At 42.2% G+C, this 18782-nt stretch overlaps 1 long non-coding RNA gene across 1 annotated transcript in view; it reads right to left on the bottom strand.

The window, feature by feature from the left end:
• Positions 1-18782, bottom strand: part of LOC115899901 — a 193106-nt gene that overhangs the window by 105591 nt on the left and 68733 nt on the right. The window contains exon 3 of the long non-coding RNA XR_004059484.1: positions 1092-1186. This is a non-coding gene — a long non-coding RNA (uncharacterized LOC115899901). The remainder of the gene's footprint in view (positions 1-1091; positions 1187-18782) is intronic.

The raw sequence follows: 18782 nt of genomic DNA, 5'->3' as shown, positions 1-18782 counted from the left end.
TTCTTTCCTTATAAAGACCAGAAACTTATCTCCTTGTAGGTCTTTTCTTTCTAGTCTTACATGGAATGACCATATTATTTATTGTCCAAAGACAGGCTCATGCTTGAAACTAAATAGGGGAACTATTAATAATTGCATCTGGAAAATGGGGGTAACCTGGAACTCTCTTTTGGCAAAACAAGACATACAGACCATCCCAGCCTTAGGTTTACCCCAGGGATAACTACAACAAGCTTGTCCCTCCTCCTTCAGTGTCACTGAAATTCGAAGGTGCTTAAATTGCCCCCTGAATCTTCTCTCCTCTACAATAAACAAGAGAGGCTGGTTTCTTTAGTAGAAAGAGAATCAGACTGAGAACAAGAAATAGCTGTGTAACTTTTGGGGCCTTCGTCAGAGTCAATTGCCTCCCAAGATCCAATGTTATATCCTGGTATCCAAGAAAAGAAAACAATTTGTAACATTCTGAAATGTGAAAAGTCTGTGAGAAGGACATGAGATGAGCTATACGAATTGTGAAGCATAAATTGTGGTTTTATTTGTTCTGCAGAAGCATTAAAAAGTTGCAAATTTTTAAGAGGGAGGATAGCGTGGCGGCCGTGGATGCCAAATTTTGGTCTGCAGGCCTGAAGCTGAGCTGGTTGCATCAGAATCTGCTGGGAAATAGTTTAAAAATCAGACTCCTGGGCCTCACCTCAGAATCTCCAGAGGGGCCTGTAGCATTTGTATTCTGAAAAGTTGTGGAAGCCATTTCAATGATGAGCCAAGTTTGAGACCCACCAGCAAAATGACCAAGAGCACCAACTCTGGTGCCATTCACTCATTCACTTCACACATATTTATCCATCACTTATGATGTGCCAGACATTTTCTAGGCACAGGAAAGCCACACACAGTAGACACACACACACACTCTCACACACTCTCAGTATAAATTTCAAAAGATTTGTGGTTAAGGGCCAGTCTGATATCACTAGCTATGTGGCTCAACTTCCCAACGTCTTAGTTTCCAACTCTATGAAATGAGGATGATGATACCTATCCTATAGGGTTGTTGTGATGTTTAAGTAAGGTAATGTATGTAAAGTGCTTACCCCAGTGGCTGGTCCACAGTGAGCACTCAATAAATGTTAGTTATGTAGACCATACCATGTTGATGGTGTTGTCAAAAGCGATGACAGTGAAAAAGCTAGAAACAGAAAGCAAAGAACGTTTACTAGTTTCATCCCATGGATACATTGAAAGACAACCTATGATCACATCCAAGTGTTCTGTGAACCTTGCAGCCACTTTTTCACTATGATTTTGCATGATTTTTCTTTAGAGATTCCATCCAATATTAATGTTCTATAAACCCCAAACCACTCAAATGTGCCAAAACAAAACAAAACAAACAAAACAAAACAAAACCCTTCCAGCATTTGGCCATACTGCTGGCTTTCTTCTAGACCATTCTGCTCCTGGTGCTTGCCTTGACATGGGATCTGGGAGTCAAATGCATCATTCTAGGCATGATCTGAATTTTAAAATATATAGTAAAAGAAATGACAAGGAGTTGAGCTATCACTTCTATCTTACCTATCTTACCGTTCTAGTTACTGTACATGGGCAGGTCTCAAGCCAGGTTCATCTCAATAGTTGAGATAAGGCAAAAAGAAGATGGACAGAGATGGAAAGGATATGTGGAATAAGACCACCAGGGAGTGAGGCAGGGTTATGGAGGAGGAGGCTGAGAAGCTGCCTATTTTGCAGGCAATAGCTTTTACTCCTCCAAGGAGGTCAGCAGAGATTTTAATGAGAACATCTTGGCCGAGGCCATGATTCACTGTCCAAAACTGGGCTGGGCCCCTCACACTGGGAGAATTTCACAGTTTTTCACATTATTCCCAAACCCCACTCCTCTGTTTAAGAATGTCACTCAGAGTTTATTACAAAAAGGGTCCAAATGTCTCCATTCATATGTCCTAAGGGGCCAGAGGCTTGGGAAGAGTAGCAGTGGCTATGAGGGCAGCCAGGAGCAGGGATAAAGGGCAGTTCTGGGAGACATTAGGAAGACGGCTCCTCGGAGGGAAAGCTCATCTCTCTTTGTTCACACAACCTGGGTTCAGAGCCCTGAAGAGAAGCAAACACTGAAATGCAATGGAAGAACAGGAAGTTGGAAGGAAGAGCAGCTTCCAAGAGGCAACTGGCCAACTATAGTGCTGCCATGTGCATGTACATAGCCTGGGCATTGCACAGTTCCAGAGGGTGCCATCCATACAGGGAAGAAATAAGCAGATGTTTTCTGCAAAGGACCAAATAATAAATATTTCTGGTTTTACAAGTCATAAGTCTCTGTCACAACTATTCAATTCTGCCATTGTAATAAGGGTTGTTGAATAACACACAGGACACCATGTATTTTTATTTGCTAAATATGGCAACCCTATTTGTACATAACAGCAGCCATATACAGTACATAAACAAATGGGCACGGCTGTGTCCCAGTAAAATTTTCTTTATAAAAGCAGGTAGTAGAGCAGATTTGATGATGATATGAATGACAATCCCTGGAGTTTTGCAGTGCAGCAGTGCTTTCCAGCCAAGAGTGCCAACAAGGCACGCAGTTTCCAAATAGCATGGTGGGTAAAGCAATGATTTTCAAACGTGTTTGACTATAAGCCTTACAGTAAGATACACATTTTAAACCATGATTACGCTTCACAAAAACATACTTAACCACACTAAGTGTGATATACTACATCTTATTATATTCTGTTCAATTTTTTAAATGTTGGTTCTAACTGATGCAATTAACTTTACCATCTTCTTTTTTTCTTTCTTTCTTTTTTTTTTTTTTTTTTTTTGAGACAGAGTCTCGCTCTGTCGCCCAGGCTGGCGTGCAGTGGTGTGATCTTGGAACTTTACCATCTTCTAAGGGATCTTCTGGACTTTCAGCCAGAAGATCTGAGTTTCAGTCTTAAATTCTAATTCTTGCCAACAATGTATCCTTAGAAGAATTACCTCATTTGAGAATTTACATTTGGAAATGGGGTTCATAATCATTTCAGAGTGACTTTGTGTGACAAACATGATATAGTTCAGTTTCTCAAACTGTTGTGTAATTACCATTGGTGGTACCTGAGATGGTTTTAGGTGCACAGGTGAACACTGTATGCACTTATTTTAATTCTTTACGAAAACATACAATTTATGTCAAATGTATAATGTTACCTGTAATATAAAGCTTCCTTTTAAAAGAAACTGATTTTAAAAATAGGATAATTTATGTAAAGACAAATATTAAGCAAATGACACCACAAGTTATAGGTGAAAGTTGTGAATTTGTACAAGTGGTAAGTAAGTGAAGTTTAGGAAGCTTAGAGATGATGTATGAGCAAGTACAACCTAAAAGATGGTAGGAGTGACATGGTGGCTCCTTGTAGACTTGAGCTAAGTGCCTGATTCACTGTGAATTCCCCAGCACTGAGAATTGGATTGACTCACAATTGGTTCTCAATATGTGGTTATAACAAATGGATGAATGGATGTTAGATGGATGGATGGATGGATGGATGATGGTTGGGTGGATGGATGGATGATGGATAATGAATGGAAGGGTAGATGAGTGATGGATGGATGGACGGATAGATGGATGAGTGAATTGGTAGATGAATGATGGGCAGATGGATGGACAGTGGATGATGAGTAGATGGATGATGGATTAATGGATGGATGAATGAATGATGAATGATGGATGATGGATGGATGGGTGGATGGATTCATAGATGAATGGGGAAATGAATGAAATAATTAAACACCGACCTTTTGGAGTCAGAAGAACTTAGTTTAGAGTTACAAAAAATGAAGCATGGTGTCAAAGGTGTCAGTGACTTCAGGGCCTGGGGGTGGGAGGGTGGGGTCAGATATTCTTGCTCTGAGGTGTCATCTGGATGTTAAAACCCTCTATACTGCCACAATTAATACTGAGACATGGAAACATCAGGCTGAAACAGGAAACACTGAGCTGATGTCAGCTCTGTTGCCCACATAGAAATGTCATTCCTGGACATAGGCACTTGCAGTAAATATCTAGTGAAGAGAGTAGGAATAGAAATACCTACAACTATAAATCCTTGGAAATGTTGACTCATGTAAGTGTGAACTTCTAGCCATTTGCTGATGAGAATGGCACCTTGTAGGTGCAGCCCACGGGTACAGAGGGCACCAGGGACTAGCAGCAGTCACCTGTCAAAAGGATAAGGAAACTCAAGTGCATTCTGCCCCACTCAAGTAGAAGCTCCCATAATAGGTCAAATTCCAACAGAGGGGATTTTTGCATTGGCAGAGAGGGAATGATATCTTACATGACAAATGACAGCCCTTATAATTCAAACAGTCTCTACTTCTTTTATGAAGAAATATTTTGAAAAACATGAGGTGCTCAACTTATTTTTTCCATCCCAGGACATACCCATCTGCTTTGACCTTCCAGTTTGATGCTGAAAAATTTAAAGTGATACTCTTTTCATCTCTTCCCTCATTTCAGTGCAGAAGAACCCTGATGAACAGACTCACAGAGAAAGCAATTTTTACAGACAGAGGAGAACTGTGGAAAGTTGGTGACGGTCCAGCCTCTGTAGAGAAATTCTGAGTCCCCATTTGCTGGCATGTTCTGCCACCTCTCTGTGCCTCAGTTTCCATGTCTGTAAAGCAGGGAAACATCTATGGAGCTGTTGTGAGGATTAAATGAGTTAACAAAGGCAAAGCATCTTGAAGTTTCTGGAACATAGTAAGCACCCAATAAACGTGACCTAATTTTATTCTGTGTACTTACTTTGTACCAGAAACTTTCACTTCAATAATGTTATTTAATCCTTAAAAATTAAAAATTATTCCTAGTTTCCAGATCAAAGGTTAAGTGACTTATCAACGTCTAGCAAATAGTAAAAGTAGGATACAAACCAAAGTCCTTATCTTCTTGTCTTTCCTGCCATCTTATGCTACTGTGCTAATCTGATTTACCACTTAAAAGCTATTTCCATAAAGCATGAATTCAATTAGGTTTATATTTTTAAATTTTTGATCTAACAATACAATGGATTCCCTTTCTGTCTGTCTTTATTTTTTTGTCGTGTGTGTGTGTGTGTGTGTGTGTGTGTGTGTGTTTCGAGGTTGAGATACTTAACCTGATTCTTAAATTTGACTCTAAACACCTTGAAGGCAAACTTCATTTCATCTGTATCATATGACTTGGTGGAAAGGTACATACAGAGGAAGGATTTGGTGACAAGAGATGGCTTATGGTAGCCCCCGCCTGGAGGGGGCCCCTACTTTCCCACCAAGGCTAATTTAGAAGGTGGAGGGTGCCAAAGGCAGTTGGAAATATTAGAGGTTGTCCTTTGCTTGCCAGCTTCTTCCAGGACCCATGTGTCTTCCAGCCCCCTTCCCAGACCTAGTTCTACCCTCAGTACAAGACATCTCAGCCTGTGAGAGACTATAAGGTAGGAAAGATATGGGCATAAATGAAGATGGGAAGGAGAAAGGAGTGAGAACATTGAGAGAAGTTTTTTTCTCATTGGTTTGTGATTTTCCCTAAAGAAAGAAACAAGGGCATGGCATGAGTGAGGGAAAGTAGGCGGGAGCCTAGAATGAAATGGGAGAGAGATGACTCAACGGGAAAAAGCAATGCCAGAAGACCGTGAGGGCCATTTACTAAGGAAGCCAAGAATGCGACTTCATTATTTCACACTAACTGTTCCTTTCTTAGAAAAAATAGCTTGGACTCTTGAAACATCAGGCTGTGGTCTCTAGGTCCCTTTGAGGATGGATGGTGGTATGGTTTGGCTATGTCTTTACCCAAATCTCATCTTTAATTGTAGCTCCCATAATTCCCACATGTTGTGGGAAGGGCCCGGTGGGAGATTCTTGAATCATGGTGGCAGTTTCCTCCATACTGTTCTCCTGGTAGTGAATAAGTCTCACGAGATCTGATGGTTTTATACAGGGAAATCCCTTTTGCTTGATTCTCTCATTCTCTCTTGCCTCTGCCATGTAAGAAGTGTTTTTCCCCTTCTGCTATGATTGTGAGACCTCCCCAGCTACGTGGAGCCTCTTTTTCTTTATAAATTACCCAGTCTCAGGTTTGTCTTTATCAGCAGTGTGAAAACAGACTAATACAGATGGTGAGTTCATTCAGCTCTGTGTGGATTCATTCAGCCACCACATAAACCTGTACTGAACACATACTATGTGCTGGGGAAGTCCGATGGGCCCTGAGGACACAATGGTAGTAGAAATAAAAAATGCCTCTGCTTTCATGGAACTTACAGTCTGATGTGGGAGATGATCAATAAGCAAAAAACAGCCACTTTCATAAATAAGAAAACAGAGTATGAGGAGGCAGAATAATGGGGAACACATTCTGAACTCCGGGGGTGGTTCAGAGATGGCCTTACAGAAAGCGGGACAAGAGCATCCAGGCTGGGGGAACAGCCTGTGTGGAGGGGGCCAGAGGAGAAAGGAACTCATCAGGACAAGAGCCTAAAGTGCAGGGAGCAAGGGGCAGAGAGGCCAGAGGGATTGATAGAGGGCTAGGCAGGTCAGCTGAGGCCTATCACGGTTTGGATTTTAATTTGAGGGTCTTTGAAAGCCAACTGGGACATCCACCTTTGTACCTGACGAGGCTCTCTTCCCAGCAATGTCCAAGTTGAACATTCTAAAAGTTTTAGGTTAAGGTAGTATCTTTGCATCATCTACACTGTCCCCAAGCTCTCAGGACCGGACAGCATATTTGGGAAATGTCTGGGGAGTAGGGTCACACTAAACACAAACATTTTTGTCTTAAGAGGGCTCACCACCTTGGACCACATCCCCCGAAACCACTGGGAAGCTTTGTAAACATACAGATGGATGCCTGGGCTCCACCTCAGGCCCTCTGCATCAGAATCTTAGGGGGGTGGAAGTGGGTAAAGTCAAGCCCTAGATGTGACTTTACTGTCTTACAAAGTTCCAACTTGCCTCTTCAGGCTCATAAAATCTCCATCATACCAAACACGGAGCCCAAAGAGAATGGCTTTCCCTCTGTTGACAATGACTCAACCAAAGCATTCCTCCCCTGCTTCGTTTACCTGCCGTTGGCCTCTTAGCAAAGCACACCTGTCCATCTGTCAATATTTACTCTGTCTGCTGCCCTCAACAAAAGAAGGGAAAAGTGTTTTCACTGTCAAGCTAGTGTTTATACAAAGGATTTGTAGACTTTCTCAGAGCTATGGAAAATCCATCACCCTCAGTTAACCTGTGCCCTTAATGAGGTGGTAGCTTTTCTCCCACCATCCCATCCATCAGGGATGACAGTTTGTAGCTTGTCAACCAGTAAGCATTTAGGTTGAAAATGATTTCACCCAGAAACCTGGGGAGACAGATGCTTGAAGTGTAACCCAATCTCACAGGGTGAAGCCTGCCCTTCTGATTACAGAGGACAGCCCCAGTGAGGCTTCATCTAGGACCCAATGAGAGGAGATCCACAAATGCCAAGACACTTATAAGAAACCAATATTCTTCAGCACTCAGAAAGCTTATCAGTCCATTACATCTGCTCCAATCAATACTCACCCAGTGTAACTTCCAAGGGAGGGCTCTACTGCTATTGAGTCAAAAGAAATTGAGATTCATGTTGCTGGAACCAAGCAATGCTCAGAGACATGCACTCCTGAGAGGTGGCTGGGCTTGGCTCCCAGGGAGACAATGTTCACCACTGAATCAACTGCCTGGCTCCAATGGGCTTTGGACATCCAAGCCACCTGGGACAGACACACTAAAAAGTCATTTGCAGGGTGCAGGAGGAAAAACTAATCTGATCACTGCTTTTATCATTCAGAAGAGGCCTTGAGATTTATGGACCAATCCAAGGGGTAAAAAACAAACCACATCTGTGAAAGGGCTTCGGGGCCCACATACACTCTGCTGGAAGGTGCAGCCCAGACCTGCTGCTTCAGCTCCCACTGCATGCCCAGTGCTAAGCTGGGCACTAAGAAGTAAACCAAATGATCTGCGTGACTCACAGAGCATCTGTAGCAGCCTTCAGAGGGGCTCAAACTCATCACAGAATGCATGGAAGAATCTGGGGGATCCTGGCTCTCTACGGGGGAAAAATAACAATAATAACAGATATGTCATTTACTGTGTACACTACCATATGCCAGGAAAAGATTGATAAATTTTGACTCATTGAATTAAAACTCAATCCAACTCCCTGGGATAAGTCCTGTTATCTTTAGAAAGGGGACAAAACTAGGACCCACCCCAGTGGAGTGTTCTGGGATGGAATCTCAATAAAATAGTATCTAGAATGTGCTTAGTATCTAGAATAAAATAGTATCTAGAATGTGCTTAGTATCTAGAATAAAATAGTATCTAGAATGTGCTTAGTATCTGGAATAAAATAGTATCTAGAATGTCCCAGCATGTTTAGGCCCTCAGGGAGTGTTAGATACTTTTTATTATGATGATTATTACTGCTACTACTACTTTTATTAGTCTCATTTTACAGTTGAGAAAACTGAGGCTTGGAGAGGTTATGGGATTAGCTGAAGGTCACATGGGCAATGAGCAAGAGCCAGCAGCAAAAGCTAGGTCTTCCAGCTCTGGAGAGTGACGTCTTCTCTGTCAGGCTGTAAAAGACCTGTTCTGCTCTAACTGTGGGTGGGGTGTGAGGACCTCACTTCCTCCAGAAAGAATCTGGGGCCAGCACAGGATCTATTCCTGGGTACCTTGGTCGTGGTGTACTGCCGCCCTCACACTGTTCGCACCCACCTCCCACACGGACTGGGGTGCACTCCGTAAGCTGCCCTAGCTCTCCTGCTCCCTGGAAACAGGCAGACCTGCTCAGGGCACTGGTGCATCCCAGGACCTGTTCTCCAGGCCAATCCTGGGGAGCCCGCAGTGTGAGACCCCACACCTCCTCCTCTGGAGGCCCTTTGCCAGGGACGCAGGGGAAATAGGACTTCTCACCTCTGAACCTCAGCTCTCTCCCTTCCTAAGCCTCTTAAGCTGGCTGGGCCCCCCAGAGAGGAACAAAGTTCCTTTGTGAGGGGAACCGACTCTCTCATCACCAACTCCCCAGGGAGTATGAGACTGGTATATTGTTTTTCTTCTTGCTGCCATAACAAATTCCCATGTACTTTGTGGCTTAGAAGGACAAAAATTACTGTTAACATTTCTGGATGCCAGGAGTCAAAAATGAATCATACAGGGCTAAAGTCAAGGTGTTGGCAGAGCTGGTTCCTTCTGGAAGCTCCAGGGGAGAATCTATTCCTCGCCTCTTTTAGCTTCTAGAGGCCACCTGCATTCCGTGGCTCATGGCCACATCACTCCAATCTCTGCTTCCTGTCCCACCTCCTCTGACTCTGATCCTCCCACCTTCCTCTTCTAGGGACCTTGTGATTGCAATAGACTCACATAGATAATACAGAATGATCTCTCATCTCAGGATCCCTAACTTTATCACGTTTGCAAAGCCTTTTTTACCATGTGAGGGAACATGTTTGCAGGTTTTGAGGATTATAATGTGGACATCTTTGAGGGCCATGATTCAGACTAGCACAACTGGGTTTCTTCAACAAGCTTTGGCTGCACTCCAGCCAGACCCAGGCACTATGCTGGGCACTAGGCACTCTGTTCAAGGCCTCCAAAACAGCTAGACGTGTTGATGTGAGTGCCCCCATGTTCATAGCTTCTTGGAGGTACAGATTACTGCTTGTTTGACTCCCTCCTTTGTGCCAAGCACATACTAATAGCTAATAGTTATTATATGCCAGGCTCTATCCAGAACACCATAAATCTATGATAAGCATTGATGCTCACAAGACATCACAGATGGGGAAATCAGGGATCTGGGGCATCTTACCTTTTCTAAGTCCTGCAGCTAGTGAGGAAAGGCCATGATTGAAGCCTGGTCAGTCTTACCCCTGAGTCTCTGCCTATAACCACTGTTCCACCTGGTCTCTCAAATAGCAGTTCTCAAAAAGCACCTGTGGAAAGGAGGAAATGGAAGACATAGGAAACTAGAACTACACAGTCAGGGGCTGAGCTCTTGAGTGTTGAGTGTCATAAATGACACTCCCTTTTCATGAAAGAGAGGCTAGAAAGGAGGGGGTCCCAAAGCCTCTAGGTAGGCTCTGCCAAGTGCACACCCCATGGGCTTAGAGGAGGGCTGGAATCTCAGGGGGCTCCTCATGAAGTCATACATATTTGATTACAGGTGCCCCCCAACTCCTGGGTACATCCTGGGGAAAGGAGCATATCTGCTTTTCCTAACCATCTTATATTTCAGGACTAGCACAGTCTCCGCGCACAGTAGGGGTTTGATTAATAAATTTTGATTCCATGACATGACTTCGAGGTATACTAAATACACATTCTGACCCAATCCTGAATAGGTAAATGTTAAAAGGCAAGAATCAACCAAAGCCAAGGTCAGAGCAGACCGTGAGCCTCACAGAGGAAATCTGGGATGATCCTAGTCTGTTTCCCCCAGAAAGTAGGGCCTGAGTCAGAGGATTTATGAGAATTATATCACTCCATAGGGACCATCCCTGGGTACAGGGGTGAAGACAAGGGCAAGGAGGTAAGGAAGGAGGGGGCATTAGCTTTCCGTTGCTGTGTAACAAATTACCCCCAAACTCAGTGGCTTAAAACAACAAGCATTTATCATCCCACAAGGTTTTGAGGGGCAGGAACCTGGGAGGCTGGGCTGGGGGGCTCTGTTTCAGGATCTCTCGTGGAGTCAGGCTGTGGGCTGAAGCTCCCACATTTCCAAGCCCCTCATGGGACTGCTGTCAGGAGGCTTCTGTCCCCTGCCACATGGGTCTCACATGACACAGTGGCTGGCCTCCCCCAGAGCAAGTGATGAGAAAGAGGAATTTGAGAGAGTGTATATTAGTGTGCTTGGGCTGCCATAACAAAGTACTACAGACTGTGTGGCTTAAACAACAGAAGTTTGTTTTCTCACCATTCTGGAGGCTACAAGTCTGAGAGCAAGGTGGCTGCCAGGCCAGTTTCTCTTGAGACCTCTCTCCTTGGCTTGCAGACAGCCGCCTTCTCACTGCGTCCTCACATGGCCTTTCCTCTGTGCATGGGTGTCCCTGCTGTCTCTCTGGGTGTCCAGATATCCTCTTCTGACAAATACAACAGTCATATTGGATTAGAGACCTTCCTTGTGGCCTCATTTCAGCTTAATCACCTCGATCATGACCTTATCTCCAAAGACAGTCCCATTCTGAGGCACAGGGACTAGGGCTTCAACATGTGAATTTTGAGGGGACAATTCACCCCTTACCAGAGAGAGAGAGAGAGAGACCCCAACAAGGAAGCCAGAGTGGTTTCATAACCTAACCTTGGATGTGACATCTCATCCCTTCTGCCAAAATCTATTCTCCACAAGGGAGGCAATAAATACAGCCTACACTCAAGGGGAGAAAAGTGGAACTCCATCTGTTGAGTGGATGAATATCAAAGAACTTGTGGACATATTTTTAAATCCACCACAGAGGGAGAGCCAAGAGGAGGATGCGTTACCGAAGTGGCCACAGCCATGTGTGCTGACTGTTGGATCCTGCGGGACTAGTCCCTGAGAAATACATGAATGGTGTCTCAGGGCTATGTATGGTCAGTGGAAAGGGGAAGAACTTATTCACCAGCTCCCATGATCAGTTGGTTGCTGCCACCACAGTAGGTACTAACTCCCCTGGACCACAGGCTGCTCAAGCAGGGCATGTGGTGAGGTCCCTTGGAGCCAACAGGGAAGCCCAGGTGAACGTGAGAGGCTCATGCGTGGGTCTGAGGCCAGGCGCTGATGTCAGCACCTACGTGAAGCTCACTGGGGCCATGCAGAGCTAGTGACCATAGCAGTTTTGGAACAACGTGGGTGAGGCCTGAAGGATCTCAAATTCTATCAATGATTGACTTATTATTACAGTTGTATTATTAAAAATATTAATAGGCTGGGCATGGTGGCTTATACCTGTAATCCCAATACTTTGGAAGGTCGAGGCAGGAAAATTGTTTAAGCTCAGGAGTTCAAGACTAGCCTGAGCAATACAGTGAGACCCCCATTTCTACAAAAAAAAAAAAAAAAAAAAAAAAAAAAAAAAAAAAATGTTAAAATTAGCCAGGAGTGGGGGCGCTTGCTCATAGTTCCTGCTACTCAGGAGGCTAGGGCAAGAGAATCACTTTAGTCCACTTCAAGGAGTTTGAGGTTTCAATGAGCTGGGATCACGCCACTGCACTCCAGCTTGGGTGACAGAATGAGACCCTGTCTCTTAAAGAAAAAGAAAAGACAGAAAATAAAATGAATAGTTGAATTTCAAATCTTTGATGTCAGAGTGCTGCCCAGTGATTTTCCAGTGCCATCCACTGCAGCAGTCACTATGGTGACTATTCGAGGCACCTGCACTGAGGAATGGAGGAGCAGGGTGCTTTCTGGCCAGCGGTGCCATAGCGACCACTGGCATGGATGCTGCCACCACCTCCGGGGTTGTTCTTCCTCTCTGAAAGGCACTAAGCAGAGTGAGGCCTCTGGTGCCCCAGGGCTGAAATGGGTTTCTGTGAAGTCTATTTCTTACAGTTTGATCCACTAGAATAAAATACAGTTTGAGTATCATACTGTTCTCCTACACGCTCTTATTTTCTTCTTATTATGTATCTTTTTTACGTTTGAGGACTTAGCATAGATGGTGCTTCACATGATTTGGGAGGTTTTTCCCCTTTGAGAGGGGAAACTTGGCATTTTAATTTTTTAAATTCATCCTCACAAGAGGTGGTGCCTTCCAAATAAAACATTTCTCCAAAGACTCATGGCCGAAATGGAAAGTAAATATCGTTAAGTTCTTTAAGGTTATTTAAGAAGTGTGACAAATAATTCTACAAGCATGGACATTCTAATTGGAACTATTCTCTATTATCCTGTCATGTATTATTATTCAAACTTTTTAAAGATTTGTTGGCTCAAAGAGGCTATTAGGTTTTAAAGTTATCTAGCTAGCCTACCCCTTTTTAAATATCTATATTAGCTTCATACTATCTCTCCATTTATTAACTGTTTGAAAGGTATGGGAATTATTTTGTATTTGAAATTAATAATTTTTATTGTTATCAGTAGTTACAGCATTTTGCCATAACAACTGCAGACATACCTTGTTTTAATATGCTTCATTTTATTTTGTTTCGCAGAGACTGTGGTTTTCACCAAATGAAAGTTTGTAGCAACCCTGCATCGAGCAAGTCTAAAGGTATCCTTTTTCCAACAGGATGGACTCACTTTGTGTGTCTATGCCACATTTTGGAAATTCTTGAAATACTGCAAACTTTTTCACTATTACATCTGTTATGGTGATCAGTGAGCCGTGATCATTGATGTTACTACTGTAATTGTTTTCAGGAGCCATGAACTGTGTACCTAGAAGATGGCAAACTTAAATGATACATGTTGTGTGCTCTGACTGCTCCATCGACTGTTGCTCTCCTGTCTTTCTCCTCTCCTCGGGTCTCTTCATTCCCTGAGACACAATAATATTGAAATGAGAACTACTAATAACACTACAATGGCCTGTAAGTGTTCAAGTGAAAGGAAGGGTTACACAGCTCTCACTTTAAATTGAAATGATTAAGCTTAGTAAAGAAGGCACATCAAAAGCCAAGATAGGCTGAAAGCTATGCCTAAACAGTTAGCAAGACTGTGAATGCAAAGGGAAAGTTCTTGAAGGAAATTAAAAGTGCTACTCCAGTGAACACATGCATAGTAAGACAACAAAACAGGCTTCTTGCTGATATGCAGAAAGTTTCAGTGAAAAGTTCTAGATAGATCAAACTAGCCACAACATTTCCTTAAGCCGAAGCCTGATCCAGAGAAAGGCCCTAACTCTCTTCAATTCTATCAAGATTGAAGGAGGTGAGAACATTGCAGAAGAAGAGTTGGAAGCTAGCAGAGGTTAGTTCATGAGGTTTAAGGAAAGAAGCCGGTGAAAGGTGAAGCAGCAAGTCCAAATATAGAAGCTGCATCAAGTTATCCAGAAAATCTGGCTAGGATAACTGATGAAGGTGACTACACTAGACAACAGATTTTCAAGATAGAAGAAACAGCTTTCTAATGGAAGAAGATGCCATCTAGGACCTTTATAGCTAGAGAGAATTCAATACCTAGCTTCAAAGCTTCAAAGGACAGGCTGACTCTCTTGTCATGTAAGGACTAATGCAGCTGGTAATTTTAAGTTGAAGCCCATGCTCACTGATCATTCTGAAAACCCCAGAGCCCTTAAGAATTCAACTTAATCTACTTTACCTGTGTTCTATAAATGAAACTACAAAGCCTGGATGACAGCACATCTGTTTTACTGAATATTTTAAGCCCACTGTGGAGACCTACTGCTCACAATAAAAGGTTCCTTTCAAAATATTACTGTTTCTTGACAATGTACCTTGTCACCCAAGAGCTTTGATGGAGATGTACATGCAGATTAATGTTGTTTTCATGCCTGCTAACACAGCATCCATTCTGCAGCTCATGGATCACGGAGTGATTTTGACTTTCAAGTCTTATTATTTAAGAAATACATTTTGTAAGGCTATATCTGCCATAGACAGTGCTTCCTCTGATGGATCCAGGCAAAGCAAATCGAAAACTTTCTGGGAAAGATTCACCATGCTAGATGCCATTAAGAACATTCATGATTCATGTGGAGAGGTCACAATATTAACATTAACAATAATCTGGATTCCAACCTTCATGGATGACTTTGAGGGGTTCAAGACTTCAGTTAAGGAAGCAGCTGCAGATGTGGTTAAAACAACAAAAGAACTAGAATTAAAAATAGAACCTGAATAAGTGACTGAATTGCTGCGTCTCATGATAAAACTTGAATGGATGAGGCCTTTTGTAGTTGAGAAAAGAAAGTGGTTCCTTGAGACAGAATCTACTTCTAGTGAAAATGCTGTAAACATTGTTGAAATGACAACAAAAGATTTAGAATATTACATAAACTTAGTTAATAAAGCATCAGCAGGGTTTGGGAGGAGTGATTTCAATTTTGAAAGAAGTTGTACTAAGGGTAAAATGCTAACACATAGCATCATATGCTACAGAGAAATCTTTCATGAAAGAAAGAGTCACAATGAGGCAAATTTCATTGTTGTCTTATTTTAAGAAATAGCCACAGTCACCCCAACCTTCAGCAGCCACCCACCTGATCAATCAGCAGCCATCAACATTGAGGCAAGACCCTCCACCAACCAAAAGATTGTGACTCACTGAAGGTTCAGGTGATTGTTAGCATTTTCAGCAATAAAGTATTTTAAATTAAGGTATGTACATTGGTTTTTCCAATATAATGCTATTGCACACTTGATATACTATAGTATTATATAAACAAAACTTTTACATGCAGTGGGAAACCAACAAACTTGTGCCACCTGCTTTATTTTGGTGGTCTGAAACTGAACCTGCAATACTTCCAAAGTATGCCTGTATACATTTTGCTCCAGCAGAGACTGATAGAACCTCAATATACAAAGCACATAAGAAGAATCTTCATTCCAAGTTATATCTATTATAACTTTCTGTCATTTATTTGTAAATGTATAATCAGAAATGAACAATGCATCTAAGTGTCATGCTTTGATCATGTGATTGACCATTTCACTCATTAGGCATGCTATAACCTACAGGGTCATGGCATCATAGATCATGTAGACACACCCAGGTCCCAGAGTCCACACTGAAGCAGGTGCTGGATGATCAGTCCTTCCAAAAGCCTTCCCAGAAGACAGTCAAATATATGGAGGCTGAATATAGCTGAATGAATCATGGCACTTATAAAGTTATATTTAAATTATCTCTTTGCCCATCTGTGCAGAAAAATTGCGAGCCCAGTGAGGACCAGGTTTGTGTTTAATTCATTTTGGTATCTCTGGTCCCTAGCACAAGGCCTATCTGGCACACAGTTGGTGAAACCAAACTGACCTGTCCACCACAGGCTTCTACAGGGTTGTCTGTATTCTCCAGACAGCACCAACTTGATATGACCTCCTTACCTAGATCCTCAGGCTCAGGCTTCAGCTTCCAGAACTTGCCTTTGTGCTGGATTGAGCCCAGCTGGCCAAACCATGGCATGGCCCTGTCCACCATGTTCAACCCATAGGGCCCAGACTTGTGACCTGTCATGCTGGAGGCCCCAGCACAGCAAGTATCCCTTTACCAATCAGCAAGAAGCCAGGACCAAGGTTTGTGCCTCATCAAAAGCAAACAAAGGTTCTTTTGCCATGAGTTCAGAAAGGAGTCAAGTTGCCTGTGTAGATCTTTTCTTCTGGGGAGGTTGGAAATTCTATAAAATCCTAGCAGCATTAGAATAACACGAATTTTGTTACCAGTCAAGACTGAGTTTGAACCCCACTCTATCACTTAAGAACAGAGTGACCAAGGACAAATTACTTAACCTTTCTGAGCCTCAGATTTTTTTCATCTGTAAAATGGAAGTAATCCCATTGATCTTGCATAGTTAATTTGAGGAGTCATTGGAGTAGTGCCTTGCTTAGCATCTGGCACACATAAAGGACATCAGTAAATGTCAGTTTCCCTCTTCCTCTCCCTCTCCCCTGAATACATTTTCTCACCAGCTCCTTCTTCTACCTCTTTGTCCATGCCTGGTGAATATTCCTGCTCACCTCCAGATTCCACATGTCATTAAGGTCCTCATCCCCCAAGAGGCTTGTCCAAGAGCTCCAGTCTCTTTTTGAACCCTTATAGCATTCCATCAGTAACACAAAGAAAGCTCAGTGCACATCTGTGTCTCAGTGTCATTTTTGTTTGCCCAATCAGATTATAAGTTATTCAAAGAAGGAAGGTGTATCTTAGACAAACTCTGTTCTCTCTCTCTGGCCCCAAAGCAGACCTATAACACAGGACTGTGTACACTGAGGTCTCTTAGTGAAGACTGAACTGAATTTGAATATGTAACTTATAATCGGAAAATAATTATTTCTTTTAACAAACAAGAACTCCTTCATCCTTAATCCCAACTTGCTCAGGAATCCACACATCTCAAGAGTCTGAGCACCAGAGAGTGAGAAACCAGGGAAGTCATACACCAAGTATGTGGTGTATGGCTAAGAGGGCCAAGTCATGTGGGCTGTCCAAAGACCACATGGTGGCCAATAAGAACCATGATATCTTACAGACATTGTAACAGTGCACTGGAAAATCTTAGGGACAAAATGTTTCCTATTTAAATCCCTACTCTGCCATTTTCTATGTCATTTTGGTAAGTCAGTTAAACTCTGCACTTACTTCATTTATAACATGGAGGTAATAATGCCCATCTCACAGGGTTGTGAGGATTTAAGAAACTATGCAACTAGAAGCCTCATGGTAACCTCAAATAAAACACACACACACACACACACACAATGAATACACAAGAAATAAAAAGCAGGAATTAAAACATATCACCAGTGAAAGTCACCTTAAATAAAGGAAAGACAAGTAGGAAGTAAAGAAAAAAGAAAATTACAAACAATCGGAAAAAAAGTAACAAAATGGCAGGAGGAAATCCTTAACAATAACATTGAATGTAAATGGACTAAACTCTCCAATCAAAAGACATAGAGTGGTTGAATAGATTTAAAAAAAAAAGACCTGGTGATCTGTTGCCTACAAGAAACACACTTCAACTATAAAGACACAAACAGACTGAAAATAAAGGGATGGAAAAGATATTCCATGCAAATGAAAACCATGAAGAACAGGAATAGCTGTACTGATATCAGACAAAATAGATTTCAAGGAAAAAAACATAAAAAGAGACAGAGAAGGTCATTATCTAATGATAAAAGGGCCAATTCAGCAAGAGGATATAACAATTGTAAATACATATACCCCAAACTGGAGCACTTAGATATATAAAGCAAATAGTATTAGAGTTAAAGAAAGAGATAGTGCCCCAATACAATATTAGTTGGAGACTTTACTACACCACTTTCAGCACTGAACAGAACATCTAGACAGAAAATGAACAAAGGAACACTGGGTTTAATCTGTACTATACACCAAATGGATCTAACAGATATTTACAGAACATTTCACCCAATGGCCGCAGAATATACATTCTTCTCCTCAGCACATGGATCATTCTCAAGGACAGACTGTGTGTTAGGGCACAACACAAGTCTTAAAACATAAAACATTCAAAAATAAAAAATAATATTAAATATCTTCTGAGACCACAATGGAATAGAACTAGAAATCAATAACAAGAATTTTGGCAACTATACAAACACATAGAAATTAAATGGTCAGCCTGGGCAACAGAGCGAGACTCCGTCTCAAAAAAAAAAAAGAAATTAAATGGTATGCTCTTGAATGACCAGTGGGTTAATGAAGAAATTAAGAAAGAAATTTAAAAATGGCTTGAAATAAATAACAATGGAAACATAATATATAAAAATCTATGGGATAAAGCAAAAGCAGTCCTAACAAGGAAGTTTAAGCTGCAAGCACCTACATCAAAAAAGGAGAAAAATTTCAAATAAACAAGCTAATAATGCATCTTTTTTTTTTTTTTTTGAGACGGAGTCTCGCTCTGTCACCCAGGCTGGAGTGCAGTGGCTGGATCTCAGCTCACTGCAAGCTCTGCCTCCCGGCTTCATGCCATTCTCCTGCCTCAGCCTCCCAAGTAGCTGGGACTACAGGCGCCCGCCACCTCGCCCGGCTAGTTTTTTTTTTTTTTTTTTGTATTTTTAGTAGAGATGGGGTTTCA

Source organism: Rhinopithecus roxellana, chromosome 10 (genome assembly GCF_007565055.1).
Source record: "Rhinopithecus roxellana isolate Shanxi Qingling chromosome 10, ASM756505v1, whole genome shotgun sequence".
NCBI lineage: Eukaryota > Metazoa > Chordata > Mammalia > Primates > Cercopithecidae > Rhinopithecus > Rhinopithecus roxellana.
The sequence above is the reverse complement of the archived record's forward strand: the minus strand, read 5'-3'. Positions and strand labels throughout refer to the sequence as shown.